This window comes from Mustela erminea, chromosome 2, assembly GCF_009829155.1.
Source record: "Mustela erminea isolate mMusErm1 chromosome 2, mMusErm1.Pri, whole genome shotgun sequence".
Lineage (NCBI taxonomy): Eukaryota > Metazoa > Chordata > Mammalia > Carnivora > Mustelidae > Mustela > Mustela erminea.
This window is the reverse complement of record NC_045615.1, coordinates 164,377,442-164,396,816: the sequence shown is the minus strand read 5'-3', so window position 1 is coordinate 164,396,816 and position 19,375 is coordinate 164,377,442. Positions and strand designations below refer to the sequence as shown.

The 19,375-nt window shown below is 41.8% G+C and overlaps 1 long non-coding RNA gene and 1 pseudogene across 1 annotated transcript in view; one reads left to right on the top strand and one right to left on the bottom strand.

The window, feature by feature from the left end:
- LOC116585272 overlaps positions 1-19,152 on the top strand; it is a 38,730-nt gene extending 19,578 nt beyond the window's left edge. The window contains exons 3-4 of the long non-coding RNA XR_004283531.1: positions 16,125-16,247; positions 18,907-19,152. This is a non-coding gene — a long non-coding RNA (uncharacterized LOC116585272). The remainder of the gene's footprint in view (positions 1-16,124; positions 16,248-18,906) is intronic.
- On the bottom strand, positions 35-648 carry LOC116585270 (annotated as a pseudogene).
- Positions 19,153-19,375: the final 223 nt, after the last annotated feature.

Sequence of the window (19,375 nt, the reverse complement as noted above, 5' to 3'; positions counted from 1 at the left end):
TTGGCCCATTTAGATTTTTTTGATTTTTAAAAATTTTTTATTTGTATTTATTCTGTGCAAATTTACTCCCAGGCCATAAGTTTTTGTTTCTTCAGTTTCTTCTGGGATATATTTTTCTTCTGTGCAACCTCCTCTTCTGGTTTAGGATCAATCTGCTCTTTCTCAGTAAGGATCATCTCAATGTGGCAGGGAGAACTCATGTATGGGTTAATCCGACCATGAGCCCTGTAAGTCCTATGCCGCATCTTGGGGGTTTTGTTTACTTGAATGTGCTCAATGACCAGAGAATCGACATCTAAACCCTTAAGTTCAGCATTACTCTCTGCATTTTTAAGCATGTGCAGTAAAAATTCAGCACTCTTCTTGGGCCACTGACCTTGTGTCTAGCCCCACTGTTTGGCCTGGGCACATCTACCAACTCCACCATTGTAGTGACGGAATGGCACACAGTGCTTCTGCAAAGTGACATCTTTCAGACACTTGGTGGCTTTTCGGATATGCATACCCTTGATGGCCTGGGCAGTTTCACGTGTGTTCTTAGAGTGAACACGGAGATTTAAACCTCTTGACTTGCATGGTTTCGTAGGTTTTTCTGGGTCAAGCAAATAGCGAACCATTTTCAGAGGTCACCCCAGGCCGCTGAGAGGAAGAAGACTAGATTTTTTTGATTTTTTAAAAATAAATCTTCAATCACAATTAATTGGAACATTTAGGTAAAAAAATACAGAGGTTTTCTTCACAAGACAAATTGTTTCTGTTATATTCTACCATGTTCATAATTTTTAAAGGTAGTTAAAAAAATGAAAATGGAAAATTTATTATTAAAAAATGCCACATTAACTTGAAATATTAAACTCTCTGTGGACTTTTGCTACAACAGTTTTTAAGACAACATAATTGGCTTTTGTGCTTGAGTCAGTGTCTTGTTCCCGGTTGTTGTGACTGTCCATGGTACTGAAAGTACCATCTTGTTTTAGACATAGTCGCAAAATGACGGTGATGTGAGAAATTTCTAGACTCATCCCTCCATTGTCAGTGAAAAATTATAGAGCTTTGAACTCATTTACTTAATTTACTACAGCTTGTATTGACTGATCAGGACAAGTATCTATGTGTTTTTTCCACTTTGCCTGAGAACCCAGGCTTCAAATCTTAGAGAACCCCAGTAGAGTTAAATGCATAAAACTCTGGGGTTCAGTCTGAAAAAGCAGTCTCTGTATTGTGAGTCTTCATAAACCCTTTGGATGCAGGGAAGTATGTAAGTATCTTTTTCCTTGTTGGTATGCTGATGAGATTTCACCAACTTGTAACAACCCTACTGGTGAGGGCTATGCATCCTGTTTGGAAAAACAAAATAAAACAAAACAAAACAACAAATCATTCTGAATTATCCCTTGGCTTTGAGTCTTTTGAGGGCCTTCTTAAAAATCTGACTGATTTTGGAGTACTTCCCAAATGTGAGCAACTACCTCATTATCTTAGCATAATGAGATAATGTTAATTTAACTATTTAAATTCAGTGTCCTTGAATGGTCTTTAAAAAAAATTTTGGGGAAGTCAGCAAGATTTGGCGGAATAAATCTTGAGACAACTAGGTAAAAAAATCCAAGATAAAGTATGAGCCACCCTTAAAAATAATTCCTAGAAGGATTTTATTTGGTAAGGCTTTATTTCCCTTCCCAGTTTAAGATGTTACTTTGTTCTTATAAGTTAGATTTCTAATTTTATTTTCCCCATAATTTTTATCTTGGTTTGACTGTCTTTAGGAAACATTTGAAATATGTTTTGGTACTTCCTTTGAAAAAATTAATATGATTATTTTTAGAATATAGGGAAATTAAAAGAAATGTAGACCTTTGTGTTCCAAATGTATCAACATTTGGGGGAAAAGAGCAATCCCCCCAAAATACACCCCAAAACCAAAAAACCCACCCTTTAAGCTATACTTCTGTATTCATCGTATCATTTATAAGTGCATAGTATTTACTCCTAACTGTATTAGGAGAAAATTAATTCATGACATTCTCCTGGCTTGTCCTTTTTATCTTGTACTATAGGTTGTTTAAAAATGAATACTCATTTTTATAAACCTTTATCATGTTGTAATCGACATAGAGTAATTTGCTATTCATGTGTACAGTTGCTGTAAGCATATAACTTGATAGGTCTTGACATACGCATGTACATACGACATGATCATAATCAGGATGATGAACATACCCATCACTCCCAAATTCTTTCCTGTATTCTTTTATCGTCTTCCCACCTGTCTCCAGCAACCACTCATTTGTCTTCTCTCTTTAAGGGTTAGTTTGCATTTTCTGGAGTTGTACATCAGTGGAACCATAGTTTGCACTCATTTTTTGAAGTTTTATCTTATTCTTTTTTATGGAGCGTAGTCCTCTTTTCTTTTTTTTTTTTTAATGTTCTTTGATCTCTGAGTTGGTTTCTATGCATTAGATAAAACAGCCAACTCTCCGACTTGAAGGAATGGCCTCATGTAGGAGATGGAACCTTGTTATCAACTCTGTAGCTCTTGGTTGTCTCTTAAACCTTGGTGATGGTCCAGGCAGCCTGCTTTATTCTTAGTGGCTCTCAGTAGTTAAACATGTGCCAAGACTTGTTATTGTCCTAAAGGGGAGGATCTCCATCAGCACCAGAGTTAGGTTGATTGGAAGCCAGACCCATAGGCAGCAGGTGTAGGGTATGCAAATATGCCTTTCTCAGGGGAAAACACCCAGAGATGTGTGTTTCTGTGTATTCCTTCTGTGTTGAGAGTTTTACTCTTTTTTGTCTTGTTTGTCTGTCATTGTTTTGTGATCAGTCCATGTTTTGTGTGTATCAATAGTTCACTCTGTATTTTTTTGAGAGTGTTTTATTATATAGGTATGTCAGAATGGGTTTATTCATTCACCTGTTGATGGACATTTAGATTGTTTTAGTTTTTGGATCTTAAAGTTGCTATGAATATTCATGGACAAGTAGATGTGTACTTTCATTTCTCTTGCATAATGCTTAGAAGTGGAGCGGCTGGGTCATTGGTAGGTGTATACTTACTGTTTAAGAAATCACCAAACTGTCTTTTAAAGTGGTTGGCTGGTTTTGCATTTCCATTAGCAGTGTATGAATGTTTCGGTTCCTCTGTATTCTCACTAGCGCATGGTATGGTTAGCCCTTGTAATTTAACCATTCTAAAGGTGGAGAAGTATCTCATATGGCTTTAATTTTTATTTTCCTAATGACTAGTCATATTGAACATCCTGTCATGGCATTATTTGCCATTCATATGTTGTCTTTGGTGAAATGTCTGTTGAAATCATTTGCCCATTTTTTTTTTAAAGATTTTATTTATTTGACAGAGAGAAATCACAAGTAGATGGAGAGGCAGGCAGAGAGAGAGAGAGGGAAGCAGGCTCCCTGCCGAGCAGAGAGCCCGATGCGGGACTCGATCCCAGGACCCTGAGATCATGACCTGAGCCAAAGGCAGCGGCTTAACCCACTGAGCCACCCAGGCGCCCCTCATTTGCCCATTTTGATTACTTTTCTTATTATTGAGGTTTGGGAGTTCTTTATTTATTTTGGATACAATTATTTTATCAGATAAATGATATGCCAGTATTTTCTTCCACTCTGTGGCTTATCTTTTCATTCTCTTAGCAGTATTTTTTTCACAAGAAGAACTTTTTTTTAATGAAATTCAATTTACCATTTTCCCTTTTATTGATCATGTATTTGGTGTATCTAAGAAATATTTAGTCCAAGGTCACAAACACTTTTCTCCTGTATTTTCTTGTAGAAATTTCCATTTTTCATTTTATAATTAGGTCATTGATCCATTTTGAATTAGTTTTTGCACATAGTATGAGGTGTAGATCAAACTATTTTTGCATAGAGATATGCAGTTATTCCCACCATTTGTTGAAAGATGATTCTTCCTCCACCAACTGCTTTTTAAATTTTTTTTTAAAGATTTGTTTATTCCCTTTTTTTGAGAGAGAGAGAGAGCATGAGTGGGGGGTGACAGAGAGGGAGAGAGACTCTCAGGCAGACTCCCCCGAGTGCAGAGCCTAACATCGGGCCTGATCTCACAACGGTGATCATGACCTGAGCCAAAACCAAGAAAAGGGCCCTTAATTGGCTGTGCCACTTATGCGCCCCCCCAAATTGCTCTTTTATCTTTATTAAAAATCAGTTGTCTATGAAAATACTCTATAATTTCTACTCCATTTTGAACCTATATCTGCTCTAAAAAATGAACTCTTTAAAAAAAGAAGCAGCAAAAGCAAAAAAAAAAAAAGGTTTATATAATGTGAATCTATTTTGAGGCTCTCTGTTTCATTGATTTGTCTATCTTTGCATTAATACCATACTATCTTGATTATAGTAGCTTTATAACAAGTCTTGAAATCAGATCCTATAGCTTTGGTACTCTTTTTCAAAGCTGTTTTGGCTCGTCTAGGTTTCTTACATTTCCATATGAATTTTAGAATCAATTTATCAATTTCTACAAAAAAACATGACGGGACACAGTAATTTTGTTATCTTCTGATCAATAAGCACAATATATTTTTCCAATTCATTTAGGTCTTTTAAATTTTTTCTCAGCAATGTTTTATCGTTTTCAGTGTTTAGGCTTTATATATCTTTGGTCAGATTTATCCCTGAGTATTTAATATTTTTAATGTTAATGTAAATTGCATTGTTTTTTGAATTTTAATTTCTTCCGCTTTTTTAAAAGATTTTATTTATTATTTGACATACGGAGAAATCACAAGTAGACAGAGAGAGGGAGAAACAGGCTCCCTGTTGAGCAGAAAGCCTGACATGGGGCTCGATCCTAGGACCCTGAGATCATGACCTGAGCCAAAGGCAGAGGCTTAACCCACTGAGCCACCAGGCGCCCCCCCTCTTTTAAAAGTAGGCTCCATGCCCAGTGTGGAGCCCAACATGGGGCTTGACCTTCTGACCCTGGGATCAGGCCTGAGCTGAAATCGAGTCAGATGCTCAACAAGATGAGCCACCAGACACTCCTTGAATTTTAATTTCTGTGTTCATTGGAAATATATAAAAATATAGTTGGTTTTTGTATGTTGATCTTTGATCCTACAACATTGCAAACCTCACTTCTTACTTCTAGTTGCTTTTCTGTAGATTCTGTTTTATTTTCTATGTAAGCAATCATATTGACATATTTTTCATCTGTTTCTTTAAAGATGTTACTTCATTGTCTCCTCCTGCACCTTGTTGCCCGTGGGGACCTACTGTCATCCTTAGAGTTGTTCTTGTGTAGGTAATGTGTCTGTCTTTCCCCTGGCTGCTTTAACATTTTTTCTTTTTTATCACTGCTTAGAATAATTTGACTATGGTATATTGGTGTCATTTTCTTATGTTTCTTGTGCTTGAGGTTAATGGGCTTTTTGGTCCTGTGGGTTAATATTTTCATCAAATATTTATCCAAACCTTGTTTTATTCTCTGCCTCCTCTCTGCAGGGCGCCGGTGCACACACAGTAGACCTCTTCAAATTGTTCTACAGTTCTACTGCTCTACAAAGGCTTTGCCATTTGTTTTTAAAATTCTTTTTTCTCTTTATGTTTCATTTTGGAAAGTTCCTATTAGTATGTCTTCAATTTAATAATATTTCCTTCTGTAGACCTGATCTGCCCATAATCTCTTCTAGTGTATTTTTTCTTTTAGACATTGCAGTTTTCATTTCTAAAAGTTTGGTTTGGGTCTTTTTCCTGTCTTCCCTGACTTTACTAAGTTTTTGGAAAATATGAAGTATGGTTATAATGACTGTAATGTCCTTATAACATTTGTGTCAGTTCTGGATTACTTTTAATTGGTTGATTTTTTCCCCATTAAGATTTGCATTTTCCTGCTTTCTTGCGTGGTAGTCTTTGATTGGATGCCAGGCATTGCCTTTTTGAGTGCTGGACATTTTGTATTTCATAACTATTTTTGTACTTTATTATTTAAAAAAATTGGTTAGGGTCACCTAGAAGTGTATTTCATCTGGGGCTGATTATTCCTCACTTCTGAGACGATACTTCCAAGCGTCCTGCTCCGTGACCGCGTTACGATGCTTCCTCGTCTGTGGTGTGGGAGCAGGAGCTCCTCCTGCCCTGGGTGGGCTCTGGTCCTCTTAGGCTGTTCTTTCCCTGGCTTCGGCTCATTGTCTCACATTCGTGTTCACATCAGTTCCCTGATGGATTATTTTTACAGATACCCTCTGTAGATCTCTGGAGTCCTGTTTCTGTGGAACTTTTTCCTTTTCGGTACTCTGTTGTACAAGTTCCAGTCGCCCTGGTCTCCTAGACCCTCAGCTCTGTCTTTTCATCTCAGGGAGTCAGCTGGGTCCCCACGGATCTCCCCAGGCTGCGGCCTGAGCCTTCTCTCAAGGCACTAGACTGGCGCAGATGTGGTCTTATTTCTTGTCTCCCAAGGAGCATCGTTCTTTGTTGCCTGCTGTCCAGTGTGTTGACAACTATTGTTTCATGTATTTTGTTGGTCAGCTGATGTTTGTTTTTTGGGGTTTCAGAGAGGAAGGTAAATCTGGTCTCTGTTACTTCAAGTGCTCTTGGAGAAGTTACGCTAAACCATGTGCTGCACGCCGTAAGCACAGCTGCAGGAATTAAGTAAAAGGAGAAGTAATCTCCAGACTGATAGGAGAAAAGCACGCGGAAAAAGGGAATGAGCTGCCATGAGCAGGTTAGGTAGGATTTGGGTAGATCCAGTGGGAGTGTGGTAACCCTGCGGTCAGAGAGAGCCCTTCTTCTGTCCCAGAAGAGCTACGGAGATGGGAATGAAGCCTCTGCTGTTGGCTGTTGGAAGGCACCGGTCTACATACTTACCTCAAGGAATTCTTTTTGCTTTTCTGCATCTTTTAGATGGAAACTATCAAGAGATACAGTGAAAAACAAATACATTCTCATTTGAGAATGTGTTGTTTGTTAACATGATACCAGGTTTTAATTTTCAACACCATCTTATTTTACTGTATGAGTTTTTATTGTAAATAATACACAAATGGTACACAAATAGGCTTCGAATCAAGCACATCTGGATCTGAATTCTGCTCTGTCACTTACTAACTGTATCTTCTCTTAGTTTCAGTTTCTTCATCTGTAAAATGGGAATAATGAAAGAAAAAAATAGAATGGGGATAATGATGATTGTTATCAGGATTAAGTGAGGTCATTCGTATAGAGAACATGGAACAAAGCCTGGCAAACACCGAACCCTCCGTAAATGACTGGTGCCGTTAACACGTTATCCTCTGAAGGCGGGGTGGCGGTCACGTGAAGACAGTTTGTGGCATTTACCCTCTGGCACAAAAATGTTTTGTTTTGTTTTTCTGGTCAACTCTTTGAGCTGAAAAAACTATATTCAAACGTAACATGACTCTTTCATTTCTTAAGTTTCATTTTATTTAGTATTCTCAGCCTTTGCCTACATGAGAATAGACATCTGGGCAAAGTTTGAAAAAGTGTTAGATTTGGACAACGGGGCTTAATTTTTTAAAAACGATTTTATTTATTTATTTGAGATGCACAGAGTGAGAGAGAGAAAGAGAGGGAAAGCACAAGCAAAGGTAGAAGCCGAGGGAGAGGGACAAGCAGGCTCCCTGCTGAGCGAGGAGCCCAGTCGATCCCAGGACTCTGGGATCACGACCAGCCTGACTGATGGAGCCCCCAGGTGCCTCTGACTAGCTGTACTGGATTGACCAGGTGACCTTGACTGAGTTGACTCTTATTTATGTGTGTTTCTCTTCCCCACTTTTTATCCAGATTCTTTCTTTCTTTGTCTCCGTCATCCCTGTCACACTCAAGCTGGCGTCTTTTCCCAACAGTTTATCCTTTGTGGGTGTCACTCTGCGAGGGCTTTGGCCGGTGGATCGCAGCGTTTGTGGGAACCCGGCCCCTCAGCTCCTTCAGACCTTGCTGAGAACCTCTTGCACACAAGTGGGAATGTCCCGAGTTCCGAGTCCAGCCGCTGTCCTCATACTGATCCCCTGTGCTCTCCAGTAAACATCCGCTGAGGACTTCGGGGTTGCCGCTTCTCTGATTCATCAGCTGCCCCTTTGCCTTTTTCTCTTTCCTCCTACCTGGCACAACAAACGGGTCTTGTGGCTGCTGGTGGTTTACCCCAATCTACTCAGATTTCAAGGTTCCTGGGGAAACCGTATCATTCAGTTGTCACCATCTGATGTAAATATTGCTCGTGAGTTTTTGGTTTTGGTATCCTGGTTGCTCTGTCTTTCTAGATGGAGGGCATTTGGGGAGATTTAAAAACGACATCGTGGCTGCCATCATATTCCCAGAATTCCTCCCTGATCAGTCTGTTTTTCACATTTATCTCTTCATTTGAGATATAGCCAACAGTTTTCTGGAAGCCTTGACCCAAAGGTTAATGAAATGGAAACTAGATTGTGATAAAAAAAAAAAAAAAAAACTAGCTTAGCTGGAGGTGGCTTGCTGGTGGGATTCTTTTAATGCAGGCATTTAATTTTTCTGGATGTGTCTGTGGCTTAGGATACATTACTTCCTTATTATTTAATTTGCAAGTGTGATGACAGTGTATATATATTATTTTTTATGCATGTCAGATATGCCATGTGTCAATTTCTGTTCTTCTACTCTATAAACATGAGATTTGCTCAAAAATTTCTGATATAGCATCATTAATTCGAATTCAGGTATTGGTTTTATTCAATATCATCAGAATTATAAGCGCATGTTACTGTTGCTGTGTTGAACACTCTTTAACAAAGCTTTCTCGGTGAGCTGAGGTTGCTTTCCCTCCTTGCCCTGGTTTCTTAGTTTTCTTTGTCTTAAAAATCATTTATGTTAGAGTTGGAGGAGGTGAAAGTTTTTTTTTTAGGGTTTTCATTGGCTTCACGCATGGAGAGTGTCAATTAAACCAATCCAATTTCTTTTGGAACTTTGCCCTTTTTTTTTTTTGAGGAAATTAATCACTGTAGAAATAAACATGTCATCTGGTCATTTGCAACCTTATGGATTTTTGTTCAAGTTTAAAATTGATTAGAAGTAGTGCTGGTGGTGGTCTGGGGTGAGTGAGAGAGGAAGGAAGCAGAATTAATTATCCCCCCAAATCTATCACACTCCAAGGGCGTTTTCTGCAGAATCATTACTGTGAGCGTATTGTCAGACCGTGAAAGGTGAGTGTATTAGCAATTTTACCTGATTCACAGGAGAAGAAAATAGGAATCTGAGAATTTTTTAAAGTCCTGGCAGGTCTAATTAATCCCCAAACCTCCTCCTTGGATTCTATGTTCTGCTGTAGAGAAGGCTGGGCTTTTAACAGCAGTAATCGCTAATGACTTAATATTTGCCTCACAGTAACCACTTTCACTTAATTTTCAGAGCAATTCAGAAAGGCCTCATTTGGAAACGGTAGAAGGTGTTGATCCCATACGTTTTGCGAGCAAGCACATTCCAGTATAGCTGGATGATTTGCATCAAGAAGAGGATTTCTCCTCGCTGACCTCACCTCTTTGTCCCCAGTACAGCCCACCTGCTCCTCCCGCATCGCGCCGAGTGCGGTACAGTTTAGGGCAGTTTAATCCCCAGTTCCCCACGCTTGCCAGGCTATTGTCTGCCAGCTGAAAAGCCTCTCAACATCAGCTGCGTTAGAAAGAATTAACCTTTCCATTCTTCTCTTGCTCGAAACTCAAATCCCGCAGGAAGTCTTCTCCTGTTAAATGCTGTTTATTCCCTCTAATGGCGCCGTTGGACCACATCCCCCAGCACGCGTGTGTTTCATTGAATGATGATACTTCTCATCGGACATAATAGAGCTTCCAATCCAAACTGAACTCTTATTAAATGATTATTAACTAACTAACCTATCACCTTTCCTTATAGGAGAACCAGTAAGTAAGCCTTGTATGTCAAAATTCTGTATTTATTCAGGTTTTGAGTATTTGAGGGTAATACAGGTGATTTATGGACACAAAAGAGGATGAGTTTAGATGGACTGGGTGTTATACTAGAATTTGGTTATTTGCATACCACCTCTTAAGTATAGCACATAGTAATAACTCTTTAAATGTATTTTGAATGCCAAACTAGCTACTACTTAGCTAATTTAGCTGCTAGCTATTTTTATAAAAATCACTACTATGTATTACTGTGTGCCAAGCACTCTGCTAAGGAAACGATTATTTTGTCCAGTCTTCCCAACACTGGGAGGTTTGTACTGCTATTACACTCATTTTATGGGAGGTGACCTTGGTGCTTAAAGAAGCTAAATAACTTGCCCCAAATCACCCAGGTAATAAGTGGCAAAGATGTGGCTTTCTTTTTTCTTTTCTTTTCTTTCTTTCTTTTTTTTTTTTTTAAGAATTTACTTATTTATTTGACAGAGGGAGAGATACACCGAGAGAGGGAACACAAGCAGGGGGAGGGGGGAAGCAAGCTTCTTGCTGAGCAGGGACCCCAATGTGGGGCTCGATCCCAGGACCCTGGGATCATGACCTGAGCCCAAGGCCGCTGCTAAACGACTGAGCCACCCAGGTGCCCCGAGATGTGGTTTTATTACAGGCAGTCTGCACCTAGAACTTTTGTTTTTAACCGTTCTATTCAACTCTTAACGTCAAGGCTAAGAACACCATGACATAACATCTTTTTCCTTTGTCCCTTTCATCATACCTGGGCAGATTTAAACGGTCCAGAGCAGTGTTTTACAAAACCTTTTCCCAGGCAATCTGCTTCAGATTCACTGTATCCCGTAACCAGTTCATCGACTGAGCATGGCCTGTGGGATGCAGATTACAGCTTGAGTTCTTTCCCCCGTTATCCTGGTTTCATTCAGAGGTCTACTCCGCACCAATCCTTGCTTTAGGACTGCTTCTCGTTTCCTTGTTCAGACGAAGCATTCAGTGTCATGGAACTCGTTTGAAACGTTTCTTGTGTAAACTCTGCACACGGAAGGGGGGGTGTGGGTGTCTTATCTATCACACTGGTGCTGTGCAGGAGATCTTCACTTGTCGCTCTAGACCTGCTCTCCGTCTCCATTCATCCTCTTGCGTGGCCCGGAGAGTGATGCGCACGGCTTCACGGGGGCTCCCTTGAGTCTGGTCAATGAGGAGCTTGGGAAGAAGCCAGGAAGAAGGGAGGGACATGAGGTCGGGTTAGCAATTCCGTGGCTCCGTCTGCGCTGGAATTTTGGGGCTGCTGCATCCCTCAACAGAGGCCATCGCTCTGTCAAGCAGTTCTTTCTGCCGGACTCTTCCTTCTGGTTCTTCCTTCCTTTGTCCTTGGGGACTGACGATATTGACTGGGGCCGTACTGCCACGACACCTGAGGCTCCGCATTTCTCCTTGGCATTTCCCTGCACTCTGGCCTCACACTGGGTAAACACTCCCTTTGTTACGCAGCCTCAGCGCCTGTCTGTTTCCTGCTGGATCCTACTTGACATGACACCCTCGCTGGCACTGATGCAGAGATACTGTCACTTTAACATCCTGTTATGGGCTTTAAAAATACAGGTCCCTTGGACCCGTACTAGACTGACCGAGTACCAGCCTCTGGGAGTCTGTGTTTTGAACAAGCATCTCTGGTGAGTCTAATGCTCACTAGAGATTCAGGCTTAACCCAAGTCTGATGTCAGTTCAGGAAGTAGAAACCAAGTTTGAGTGAGTCCCGGCTGTGCAGATTTAACCATTTTGCCGGTGTGGGAGCTTCCTGAGTCCACGCGGCAAAGTGCTTTGAGATTCAGTAGTTGAGAAATACTGTTTGTTCATACTGTCCGTGGAGCATTTGTAGTTTTTATTTGTTCTTTTGTATTCTTTCTAAAAACTGGCTTAGGGCGCCTGGGTGGCTCAGTGGGTTAAGCCGCTGCCTTCGGCTCAGGTCATGATCTCAGGGTCCTGGGATCGAGTCCCGCATCGGGCTCTCTGCTCAGCAGGGAGCCTGCTTCCCTCTCTCTCTCTCTGCCTGCCTCTCCATCTACTTGTGATCTCTCTCTGTCAAATAAATAAATAAAATCTTTAAAAAAAAAAAAAAAAAACTGGCTTAATTCTTTTAAGTGAACTGATCGGTATTTTTGACTGCCGCACGTAGCTCCTATGCATGGTTATTCTTTATACTTTTCTTGAGATTATGGACATGGATTACTAGCATCTGTACAAGTTAGTTGTTGTCCTAATACCGTTTGTTGTTAATAAGTCAACAACAGTGTTTGAAATAACCATCACTGTTAATGCTTTCTAGGACTTTTTTTCTTTTTAAGGGAGAGTTTTGAAATTACTCTAAACAATGGCCCACCAGAAATGTCGATGTCCTAATCCCTGGCACCTGTGAATGTGTTAGGTTACTTAGCAAAGAGGAATTAGAATTGTTGATGAAATAAAGTTGTTAATCACAGGACCTAGAGACGCTGGGATTATCCTGGAGTATCTAGCTGGTCACAAGGGTCCTTCACAGTAGGAGAGGGACGCAGAAATCAGGGCAATGTGACCAGAGAAGGACTAGACTTTTTGGCTTTGAAGATCGGAAGGAACTTGGAGCCAAGGACTGAAGACTTTTCCTCTAGAAGCTGGAAAAGGCGAGGAAATGGATTCTCCCCTAAAGCTTCTGGGAAGGGGCACAGCCCTTCTAACACCTGGATTGTAGCTTTAGGGAGACCCATGTTGGGTTTCTGACCTACAGCAATGAAGTTAATACATTTATATTGTTTTAAGCCACTGAATTAGTGGTATTTTATCACAATAATAGAAAACTGATACATAGGGTTAAGGGAAATGAGGGAGGGAGGTTTTAAATAGTAAATCAATACTTAAACTGGGGTCATTTACCCTGCAAACCCTTGAAGTATGGAAAGGCTGTAATTGCCATGTCTGAATGTTTGAAAATTTAATTCATTCCTTTGGAGCTTTAGTGGGTGACATCATGACTTTTTGATATTTTAATTATGAGGTCGGCACGGGAGCAGGTTGCACACGGAGAGTGAGAGCTGGGGACCTGTGGTGCGTTATTGGACCCATTCCAAGCCCAGGCCCGACTGTCTAGAATGTAGCTGATCTCCAGGAACGGCAGGTCCGCCCCCAGGGACCAGAGCGCCACAGAGACCCTGTTCTTCTGTGTCTCCGGGAACGTGTCAGCGCATCACTGAGCCGGTAAAGGAGGCAAAGAGCCCGAGCGCTTGAGTCTGGTTAAGTTTCTCATCTTTTCCGTTTTCCGTTGTATTTTTTACTTTACTTATTATCTCCCGATTCTCATACTGAAATTTTTACATTTTCTGTCATTTTTAATTCCCAAAAACTAAGTTTTGATTTCTGGACGATGACCCAACTTCGGTCAGACTCTGCTGAAGCCTTTCCGAGGCTCTTGTCGCCGGCAGGAGCCCCGCCAGGCCGGTGTCGAGAGAGCCCGCCGGGGCCGGCGCTCGGTGCTGGTGCGGCTCCTCGGCCTCCTGCCTTCCACACCCACACGCGTCCTCCTGGTACCGCCTCGGCTCTCCGCCCGACTCCCTCGGTCCAGCCCGTCGGCCACGAGTCCGGGGCTGCCCTTCGCACTCAGACTTGAGCTCAGCTTCTCCCCTTCCTGGGATCGTCCTGAACCCCTGTGGCCCTCGTCGTGAACAAAGTCTTCCCTGCAGCGCAGTTTCCCTCGGACAACCCGTCTTTCATATACTCTCTTTCTCGTATTTCAGTTCAGTGTCTTCTTTTATCAGTCAGAGAGCATTAGTGACGGGTTTTTTTTTTCCATTTTCCCTTTTTTAAAAAAAAATATTTTTTATTTTTTATTTTTTTTAATAAACATATAATGTATTTTTATCCCCAGGGGTACAGATCTGTGAATCGCCAGGTTTACACACTTCACAGCACTCACCAAAGCACACACCCTCCCCAATGTCCATCACCCCACCCCCCTCTCCGTTCCCCCCTCCCCCCAGCAACCCTCAGTCTGTTTTTTGAGATCGAGTCTTTTATGGTTTGAGTGATGGGTTTTTTTAAAGACCTTTTCTCTGGGTGCCTGGGTGGCTCAGTCGTTAAGCATCTGCCTTTGGCTCAGGTCATGATCCTGGGTTCGAGCCCCACATTGGGCTCCTTGCTCAGCCGGGAGCCTGCTTCTCCCTCTCTCGCTCCCCCTGCTTGTGTTCCCTCTCTCTCTCTCTCTGCATCTCTCTTTGTCAAACAAATAAGTAAAATCTTTAAAAAACAGAAAACCAAAAAATCCCTTTGCTCTGTATTTTTTCTATAAATTTTGAGATTTTTTTTTTTAAATGTTTTCTGTTTTTCACATTGAAGAGTGAGGCACTAAAATGCTGACGGGAAGTCTTCCGCATGATTGGTGATGTGAAGGGCTTTAGTGTAGGAGACGGGCCATTTCATTGCCCCTCCCCGTCCTGCAACCGCCCCCAACCCCGGACACCGTGGCTCCTTTCTCTGGGGGTGGCGTTTGTCCAGAGAGAAATTTCCCAAACTCTTGCCGGGAGAGAGAGAAGTAGAAATCTTGCTGTGTGAGTTCTGGAAGCGAAGGTGAATGAGAAGCTGAGAATCTCATCTTTCAATATGTGGTTTTTCTGTACCTCACCTGTTTTTGTGTCAGATCCCTTATTCTCGGTGTCCCTGGCGACCCCTAGTTCTCAACCTCCCAGATGGAGACTGTCCTCAGGGTGGGGAGGTGACGCAGAGAACTCCCGCGGTCCCAGGCAGACCCCTGGCCAGTCTTTCGTTTTAACCCTGCCCAATTTCCCACTCCTTTGGAGGTACTTAGAACCTCTAATCACCGAATCTTTTCAACATTCTGAGGAAGTAATTGGTTGGTTCCTTGGTTTCTTTCACTACCAGGTTAGGGTTAAATACTCCTCAGATCTGCTAAGTCAGTACCACGCGTCTGTCTGGTTTCCATTCTCCAATATTTTGTTTCTGTCTTTTCTTAAAAAAATTTTTTTTTTGATTTTCCTAAAGGTGGAGTATGAGAAGGTATTCAGTGCGTCGTGTTTCCTGGAAGTAAATGCGCGCATTTGAGAAAGGTTTTCAAGATATTAGCTAATTATCTCCTGGTTTCCTCTCAGTCAGCAAGAAATTCAATTCATGTTACCATTCCCAGTCCCTCCCAACAAACTCAGAATTAATAAATGGTGATGAAACTATTGATTTAGTATGTAAATAGGTGCACTATGTTTGCTTGACACTTTTTAAAGGGTATGAAGCAGCACTGTATTAAATAAATCCAATTTAAGGAACATAATTCACTATGGAGAATAAATTACAAAGTGGAAACTACACCGCCCGCCATATTGCATTAGAGCTTAGGGTTATCTCAGTAATCACTTAACAATAGGGGTCCGTATTGATTCTAACTGCTAATTATGTCAGGAATGTGCCCCCAAGTTAGAATTTTAGATTTAATTCTGTGTAATCTGAAAGTACTCCCTGAACTCTGAGTTGTAATTTAAACAGAAAAAAAAAAATTGCAGAACACAGCAGAACAACAGATCTGACTAGCTCATCCCACCACGTGCAATGATGAGGAACTTTTCCATCATCTTTAATCATGGCAGGATCTGGCCTGGTCCTTTGGATCAATCCTAGTGGACTAAAGCTCCCAACCAACTCAAAATTAATTAATGACCCCAAACTATTTCACGGAACTAAGCCATTAAGATTGGCTATTTCCCCTGTTTGTCCAGGGTATTTGAGTGAAAAATAAAACCTGATCAGGACTGAAGGAGAAGAAAGAAGAGTCAGGAGTAAGCGGCGAGGGACGTAACGAATTCCTGTTTGGCAAACTCCGGGCCTCCTGTTTCTCTGGGCTAATGCCCTAAATCTCTGCCCTCCTCTAAGGATGATGGGAGCCAACATCGATGCCAGGAATGACTCTTGGGTCAACCTTGGTCATATGTGTTATTTACATAAATTAAATTTGGTTGCGGCTGAGATTTTGAGAAATGTTTTAGGTTATTATTGATCAGCTCAGCTACCCAAAGGACTCTGTTTATGCGTCCTGAAGTGTCGAATGAATAGTACGTTTTCTTGGATGTTTGGATCCAACACAGGGTTTTAAATACCTCGTTAGTAGGTGGATACGAATTTTTGACTGTCAGGGAGATGCAGCAGGTTACCTGAATTGACTCCCACTTCACTTCATTCCAGACTCATGTTATAATATTCCAGAACCTTCCCAAATTCGAAAAAATGCTTCTTATTGAAATCAGAGTTCAATGACTTCATGCCAGGTGGTTAGGAGAAGAGTTTCCAAAGAATCTTCTGGCACAGGTACGTTTTGATGACTCAGATAACCTTTCAAAATATCCTTTCGGTAAACCTCTTTTACCTGTCAAATAAGATTTGTGATCAGATACTCTTTTAACAATGCCTAGACATTTTCCATACAAGGGAAGATGGGTTTTCATCCTATGTCTTTAGCTTCAATACCATGAAAGAGACTTAAATTTTTTTTCTCAAACTACCTTTGCTAAATATCTGGCTAGACTATTGTATTGTTAATATTTCAGTCGGTAAGTGTGTGTTAATTAAATGTCTTAACAAGCCCCAGGCTACAGAAAACATGTTTTCTTCTTTAATTTTATGGAAGCACCTACCCCAATGCTTGTCCCATGGTAGATGCCTTAATGAATGTTTTTTGGACTTCAGCACTTGTTAAATTTGTGGACCACCCACTTAAAATAAAAGCTCTTCAGAAATAAAATATTAAATGAGACTTAAGCCTTTTAGGCAACTGAAGATGAAAAAATGTTTAAATCATAATGTAAATAAAGTAAATACGTAAATTAACTATGACCTACCCATAGGCAGAGTTGATATTTAATTAGTATCAGACAAAAATATAAACTGCTCTGAGCACATCCTCCTCTGGGTGCCTCCAGCACCCTGGACCTCCCTACAATACAGCAGTTAAAGAATCAAAGTCTGGAGGACGGGTTGCAGGGGTCGGGTGGGGGTGTGGGGGTGTCTTCACGGTTTACAGTCGGTTCTGATCAGTCCATGTCTGGGATACAGTTACTAAGTTCTTGGCTACGGGCTTCTGTACTCACCAGGTGCTTTTTGTTTAGGGAATGCAAATAAATTTCAGTATTAGCTGGATGCAGATTTTTATCAATAAACAAGGAAGTTCTTTCTGGGGGGAGTGTTTCAACATTTCTCAGGCTCTTTTTGATGGAAATTTCGTTCACTTGCAAAATGCTGCATGGTACGAAGTTGTACCTATTTCTTTGGTGTAGGACTTTTTAGAGCTTTTACTATGTGGCTTTCCATGTTAAATCTTGCGGGAAGGGGTATCTCTCTTTCCCAAACTATTTTACTAAGGAACCCTTTTTTCCCCCTGTGGAATACCGATTGGTTTCCACTGACACAATGTGTACTGAAGTCCTCAGTACCCAGAATAGCCTTGCTTCTCCTCATAGATGCTAAAACAGCAGCACTGTTCCCTCTTTGAATGATCAGTTTTCTGGCAAGGCAGAAGGAAGGTTCGATTTGACTGCTGGTTGGTCAGGCCAGGCTAGGTCGAGTCCTGTTAGAGGAACGCCGGACCCGCGTCTCAGTGGCTGAACAGAGCAGTCGCTGGTGCGTGAGTGCTGGGGTTTGAGACACTGTCCTTCCAGCAGTGGCCCCAAACCAGGGACGCTGCTTTTTCTTTATGTCAGGGAGCAGAGGGAACGTTTGGCGAGCTCTGCTCTCTTTACCAAGACCGTATTGTGAAAGTCAGGATTATGTAGTTTCATATGTGAATCGTCCATTTTTATTTTGATAAATGAGTAAGAAGCTACATGTTGTCACCTTCCTCCACAAGCTGATTTTACCACTGCAGAGTTGCCACTGGCAAGAGTCACTAGGCTTTCTTAGCTACCCTCAGAGTGTACACCATTTCCACCATTACGTGTTCAGGTGGTTAGCCCAAGTTTTTAAATATTCAACCTGTGCTGTACACATACTGCATTGAGGGTTTGGTTTTCAGCATCCTGGGATTGAGTTCCACATCAGGCTCCGTGCTCAGCGGGAAGCCTGCTTCTCCCTTGGCCTCTGCCTGCTTGTGTGTGTGCTCTGACAAATAAATAAATAAAATATTAAAAAAAAAAGATTTTATTTATTTATTTGACAGACAGAGATCACAAGTAGGCAGAGAGGCAGGCAGAGAGAGGGGGAAGCAGGCTCCCCGCTGAGCAGAGAGCCCGATGCGGGACTCGATCCCAGGACCCTGAGATCATGACCTGAGCAGAAGGCAGAGGCTTAACCTGCTGAGCCACCCAGGCGCACCTCGAAATATACGTATATTTTTCATCTAAGCATATGAGTAATGTTAGAATTTTATTTGGAAAGAAATAGTAAGTAAAAGAAGTGTTCTCTGAGGAAGCTCTTTTTGGATAGGGTTGAAGGCAGCGTTCTTCATTTTTATCTGACATTCGATTCCAGGTGAAAATCAAGGGAACTGCGCTGTATTTTATCTGCAGAACTGTGCATATATATGTCTGAGGAACTTTTCAAAACAGAAAATGGTCACTGGCGCCTTGGGGCAGTGCGGTACAGCTTGCGCACTTCTTTTTCTGTTTTGTTTTTAAAGATTTTATTTATTTGACAGACAGAGATCACAAGCAGGCAGAGAGGCAGGCAGAGAGAGAGGGGCAAGCAGGCTCCCCGCTGAGCAGAGAGCCCAATGTGGGGCTCGATCCCAGAACCCTGAGACCATGACCTGAGCTGAAGGCAGAGGCTTAGCCACTGAGCCCCCCAGGCGCCCCCAGCTTTCGCACTTCTGCAAGCACATTCCCGGCACCTGTGTCCAGGCGCCTGAGCTGTAACGTAGCCGTTCTTTTCCTTGCTTTGCCTGTCAGAAAGGATGCGTTCCCTCTCTCCCGCCCGCTGCTGCCTCTACCTGGGATTATGCAGATCTGGCTTAAACCTCTTTATTCTTTTCTGCAAGTGCTCAGAATGGTGGGCTTCCTTTCTGCCAGTAAATGGTCACGGATTTCAGCTTTCACTGTGACGTTTGGAAACCACGTCTTCCATAGTACGCGTGCCACACAACGAAAACAGCCGCCCTGCTCCCACGGTGAGAAAATGTAAATAAAATAGGAGTCCTGTAAGTATGTGGAGGCCAAATCTTAAAACAAAGGTGTGTTTGGGGGCGTCCTAATTATTTTAGTGGAGCCCATTTTATGATTTTCCAAGCTGGATCTAAAGGACAGTCTTGTTGCTGAGGGGTGCTCGGGATAATCAAATCAGGGAGGCCTTGGGAAGAGGCCTCGGGAAGGCTCTTTGAAAGGCTTGAATTTGTCCTGTCGGCTCTTCAGGCTATAAAACATTTCCACCAATCAAAGCCATCGGTCGAGAGATAGCGAAGAGAACAAGCCAGCCATGGACACCATAAGCGTGTGTTTTTCCTGCCCTTC